Below are 6,172 nucleotides of genomic sequence, written 5' to 3'. Positions count from 1 at the left end.
AAAAAAAAAAAAAAAAAAAAAAAAGCAAAGGGGGGCTAATTTGAAGAAACTAGAATAAAAGACGTGTTTTCAGTATTTCACAGTTTTTTTGTTAAGTACATAAAGCCACATGTGTTCATTCATAGTTGTGAGGCCTTCAGTGATAATCTACAATGTAAATAGTCATGAAAATAAAGGAAACGCATTGAATGAGAAGGTGTGTTCAAACTATTGGCCTGTACCGTATATGTGTGTGTATGCAAAGACTCTACAGCATAGATTGCAGCATTGTATCATGCCCTCAAGGGATCAATGGATTATCTAAAAACAAAGTGTGAGGAGATGTTCTTCTGTCTGCACTCATCTTTCCAGTGAGGATAACACATGGGAGCCACAAGACAACCTGGACCTGGACCTTATCACCGAGTACATGCAGAAACACAAGGAGAAGGAGGGCAAGAGGAAAGGTGTCGGGAAGGAGGAGGTGAGTAAAGGAAAGAGGGTACTCCAGACTGAAGAGTCCCAGATATCTAATCTCAATATTAATGAATGCACACAGAGGGTTTCACAAATGTCTTTTAGGATTTATATATAAATGACTCTCGTCATTACAATATGCACATGCATATTACATACATACATACAAAATAGTAAGACTAGGCAATTCTAATTGCTTTGGCGAAAGAGAGCGGATGACAGTTGACTTGAGTCCAGTAGAGCAGACGGCTCTGCAGAGTCACGGAATTACGACTTCATGACTTTTCATGAACAGCTGAAGGAGCGGCGGTGTCTATAGCAGAAACCCTGTTGTGCGTCTGCCCTATACCGTGGCGGGTCGCCATCAACATATCAACACTAGATGACGGTGGCTGTGGCTCAGTGGTAGAGCGGTCGCCTGCCAGTTGGAAGGTTGGTGGTTCAATCCCTGCTGTCAAAATCAAAAACACTTAACCCTTAGTACGGGGGGGTACTTGTACAGCAGCCTAGGCCAAAGTGTTGTTATGTGTGTGAATGGTTCCTGTATTATGTAGAAGAACTTTGAGTAGTTGTTGACACTAGGAAAGTGCTATAGAGAACAGTCCATTTATCGTTTTAGTCCAAAGAGAACTCGGCTATTATGGCCAAGTTTTAGTCAAAACATTTTTGTCTTTTTTTAAATATTATTTACACAGACACATGTTAGATAAGAGCCAGGGCTCCTGGGCTCTACAGCACCTTGTTGTGCGGCTCAGGCAGAGGGACCGCAGAGTTAGCTAACGTTAACTTTTCCCAGACAACGGAGTTGGATTTGCCTTTTTTGCGGACTAAACGCTACTCTGGCTGCCCTCCTTCTAACATCTTTACTCGTGCTGAGTTTTTAAATTCCACTGGATGCAAACACCTTGCCCCCCTTACTGCTGAGAGGTTTTATGGCTTCGGGAAGGGCAGATGTGCTCATGCGTGTGTCATTCAGGATACAAGACAAAATGAGAGTGTTCTTCAATACAGATTTTTTTCTCTCGATTATACTATTTTTGGGATCGTTGGAGTCAAAATCAAAATTAAAATCAAAATTAAATTAATTGCGCAGCCCTCATTAACGGTAAACATGTCCTTTGGGAATGTTTACAGTGATTCCCTTAAAGAAGTGACCAGGCCTGCCTTGTTGCACCATCAAAACGTCTTTCCAAACTTTCCATTTTCACACAGGAACATCTGGAGATGTTCTGCTAAATGAAGTGCGGTTGGTCCAGGCTACTGTGCATGTAGCTTGTAGTTCCAGTTAATAACTTTTGGGCCTTACATTTTAGTATTTCATCCAGTTTGAATGCAGGAGATACTTGACACTCTAAAGTCCTATGGATTGGTCCCCTAATCAGCCCTTGCATTTTCTCCATTAAAACAGAAGATTTTAATCTAGATAAATATGGTCAACTACAATTCACTCACACCTGCCATTAGTTCTTCTAACCCTTGTATCATTATCTCTGCATGTCCCCCCCCCCCCTCCTTTGGTCTATTAAAGGCACCTTCAGAAGATGGCAAGCTGGCAACTGGAGCAGGAAAGAAGGGCAAGAAAGAGGAGGAGGAGCCTGCAGCAGTGAAGGAGGAAAAGCAGGAGGAAGAGGAGTATGTGGTGGAGAAGGTTTTGGACCGCAGAGTGGTGAAGGGAAGAGTAGAGTTTCTGCTGAAATGGAAGGGGTTCTCAGAGTAAGTATGAGTCTAGAATATTAATGCTTGGTGTTCTTGGTCCTGAGATATATAATACATTTACATATTGCAAATAGGTGTCAGCATTGTATCATGCCCTCAAAGTTGAAGGTTTGGTATTATGACACCAGGTTGCAGACCCACAAATAACCTTACAAGATGGCAACAGAAAAAGGTATAATAGGAATGATAATTAGAGTGAGAATGGATCGTCTAAAAACAGAGTGTGAGGAGATGTTCTTCTGTCTGCACTCACCTTTCCAGTGAGGATAACACATGGGAGCCACAAGACAACCTGGACCTGGACCTTATCACCGAGTACATGCAGAAACACGAGGAGACAGAGGAGAAGAAGAAGAAGGAGGGCAAGAGGAAAGGTGTCGAGGAGGAGGTGAGTGAAGGAAAGGGGGTACTCCAGACTGAAGAGTCTCAGAAATCTAATCTCAATAATAATGAATGCACAGAGGGTTTCACAAATGTCTTTTAGGATTTATATATCATACCGATTAAAACCAATTAAACTGCGGCCCTCTGATAGTGCTGTAATACCATGGTTACCATGTTGTTACATCTTTGTATGCAAAACCTTCTATCCCAGCCCAGGACCATTGAACTAGATCCCATAATTCCTCTGCATTACTGGGTCTGGACTCAGCTGGAAACAGCATTTATGATGTCACCCTACAAGTGTTCTCTGGGATTGAGGTCCAGGGATTGGACTGGCCACTCCATAACATCCATCTGGTTCATCTGGAACCAAGACTTTGCTCCTTCCTGGTGTGTTTCGGTCCTTGTCTTTTTGAAAGACCCGTTTCAAAGGCATTTCCTCTCCAGCATAAGGCAACATGACCTCTTCAAGTATTCTGATGTATTGGAACTGATCCATGATCCCTGGTATGTGATAAAAGGGCCCAACACCACAGTATGAGAAACATCCCATAACCACCATGTTTACTGTATTCACAGTGGACTTGGGCTTGATTTCAATGCAGGGGGGTCGGAGGACAAACTGTCTGCGGCTCCTAGACCCAAAAAGAACAATTTCCCTCTCATCAGTCCCCAGAATGTTGCTCCATTTCTCCTTTGGCCAGTCAATGTGTCCTTTGGTCATTTCCCACGTCGGTCAGGCTTTGGATGCCATTTCAAGGCATTTGAAATGATTTTGGCAGAGCAGCTTATAATCTTCTGCACTTCTTTATATGTTTTCCCCTCTCATATCAACTTTTTAATCAAAGTCCTCTGTTCCTCAGAGTAATGTCTGGAGCGAGCCCTTTTGCTGAGTATTTTAGTGTTAAATGCCCTATAACCACCATGCACAACATGTTCTTCCTTCCTTCCTAAAATATGTATATATACAGTATATAGATTAAATATGGACCATAACTGACACCTGTTTTTTTACAGAATCTATCAGCTCACTAATTGAACACGGCACTGCTATTATTTTGAACATGCTCCTTTCAATTACAGATTCAATTCCACAGAATGAGCAGCATGCATGTCATGACTCTTGGTTTTCTAGGACTCTACAACACTTACTATGTAGAAATATCACTTTTAGCCTGTGTTTTTCAGAGGCATCAGTGATGCTCAGCAGTTTTATTCTTCACACAGCAGAAAGCTCTGCTGAGCTTCAGAAATGCTTGAGGAAATGGAGCTTGTGTGGACAATACCACATTTCACTACCATATTACTTACTTACATAATACTGCTTGCTATACAAGTTTGATTTAGCAAAAACAACAACCTAAAACAAAACGTCAAAGGTCAACTTCTGCCCCTCATTGCTAATGCCTATCAGGGACAATGGTTCTAATTCACTTTACTGGAGTAGAACTGTTCCAGCAACATGAAGACAACACAGTAACCCCTACAAATACCAGTTAAAGCTAAAAATCTGTGGGAAAATGTTACATTTACAATTTTCCCGGCACTAAAAATTCCGGATGATCCCCCATTTGTTAGCGGCTGGTTAAAGGCTGGCAACAACATGGAGGCCACACATAAATTGATCAAAAGTAGTTTATTTATCACAAACTAACCAACACTGGATGTTACATTTCCCATAATGCAACTCCATAATAGTGATGTTGGCAGATAATTAATAAAGATAATGCGTCAGTCAAACAATGGACATCCTCTAAATGTTGTTTTTAGTTTAAGATAGAGATCTACAGCATGACACCTCACTAACTCACTCTTTTGGTTTTTCTCTGTTGATAGAAACGGAGAGGAAGAGGAGTCAAACGTCACCGCTGTCAGCAGTGTGACAAATCCTTCACAACATCAGGATATTTAAAGATTCATCAGAGAGTTCACAGTGGAGAGAAACCTTAAAGCTGTGAACAATGTGGAAAAACCTTTACTCATAGTGGTAACCTAAAAAGACACCAGCGCATTCACACTGGAGAGAAGCCGTACTGGTGTGAACAATGTGGGGAAACCTTTTCTCATAGTAGTACCCTTAAAACTCACCAACGAATTCACACTGGAGAGAAGCCGTACTGGTGTGAACAATGTGGGGAAACCTTTTCTCAGAGTAGTGCCCTTAAAACTCACCAACAAATTCACACTGGAGAGAAGCCATACAGCTGTGAACAATGTGGAAAAACCTTTACTCATAGTGGTAACCTTAAAACTCATCAGCGCATTCACACTGGAGAGAAGCCGTACTGGTGTGAACAATGTGGGGAAACCTTTTCTCAGAGTGGTAACCTTAAAATTCACCAGTGCATTCACACTGGAGAGAAGCCGTACTGGTGTGAACAATGTGGGAACACCTTTACTCATTGTGGTAACCTTAAAAGACACCAGCGCGTTCACTCTGCCTCGTTGTGAACATGTTTCAGAGCCAAGCTGTTTCCTCCTCCCCATGCCCTGATAGCTGTGTTGTTATATTCTGATCTTCTCGCCACATTGAAGGCTGACCAGCAGTAACTATATCTTCTGATTAACATGTATGTTATTGTGGATCAGCTGGACTGTTTCCTGTCTTTCCTCATAACCCTTTACCAGTTAGGCCCCAGAATCGGTGCCTGAACCCATCCTTTTAAAAATGTTTTTTAAATGTATTTATTTATTTTTAAAAAAGGAGCACAAAAAGACAGTCAGCAACATATAAGAACGGTTTGTTTATTGCTATATGGTCCAAATTAAATGGAAAAAAAATGTCTCCAGTAAATTGCTGCTTAATGACAAAAACAACCACTAGATGGAAAAAGGCAGCGCTGGTGTTTCAGTGGCACCGAAGTCCCCGTTACAATTTGGCCCGGGTGTTAAGGCACCGGTGCTGTACTAGCACCGGGTTTCGGTACCCAACCCTAACCACAATGTACCCCCAGTGGGAAGGAGAAAGCCAAAAGAAGAAACATTAAGATGTTTAAAGATGTTTTGGTAGGAAAACGTAGACATGTTTGAAACTTTTTTTATTTTGTAAAAACTTTCTTCTCATCTCTAGAAACATCCAATTTTTTTTGGCTGACAGGAAGTCATTGTAATTTTCATTTTAGAAATACATTTTTGTCAACCTTATATATTTCTAAACTCCCAAAAGTTGGCAAAAACTATAACTTTTGAGCATTGTGAGCATAATATTAAATTAATATTAAATTGCATAATAAGTGCAAATTCAATATTTGTCTAAATTGGTCCAAACAGTCCTCTCATCATTACGTCATCGCATTTAGGAGTAAACTTAAAACTCTCGTCTTCGATAAAGCTTATAGTTAGGGAGCGAGGAGTTGCAGTGTTCGTCTAGCCGCAGACATGGCACTCCTTCTCTTCAATTCTTCTCTTCATAGTCATCAGATTAATCAGTTTTAATTGTACGCTCTCAAGTTATTGTTTTGTAGTTTAACATGTTTTCCTACTTTGTGGATTTCATTTAATAATCTCTGTCTGTAATTTCATATTTTCTGTGACTGATTGGGGTTTTAAATCTGTTGAGGTCTCTTCAGACTGAAAGTAAAGACACTGATGATGTTTTACAAAATCAGAAAATGGA

General features: G+C 40.8%; 1 pseudogene; it reads left to right on the top strand.

Annotated features, from left to right (window-relative positions):
- Positions 1-5,248, top strand: part of LOC117941567 — a 13,374-nt pseudogene extending 8,126 nt beyond the window's left edge.
- Positions 5,249-6,172: the final 924 nt, after the last annotated feature.

Source organism: Etheostoma cragini, unplaced genomic scaffold, assembly GCF_013103735.1.
Source record: "Etheostoma cragini isolate CJK2018 unplaced genomic scaffold, CSU_Ecrag_1.0 ScbMSFa_98, whole genome shotgun sequence".
NCBI classification, from domain to species: domain Eukaryota; kingdom Metazoa; phylum Chordata; class Actinopteri; order Perciformes; family Percidae; genus Etheostoma; species Etheostoma cragini.
The sequence above is the reverse complement of the archived record's forward strand: the minus strand, read 5'-3'. Positions and strand labels throughout refer to the sequence as shown.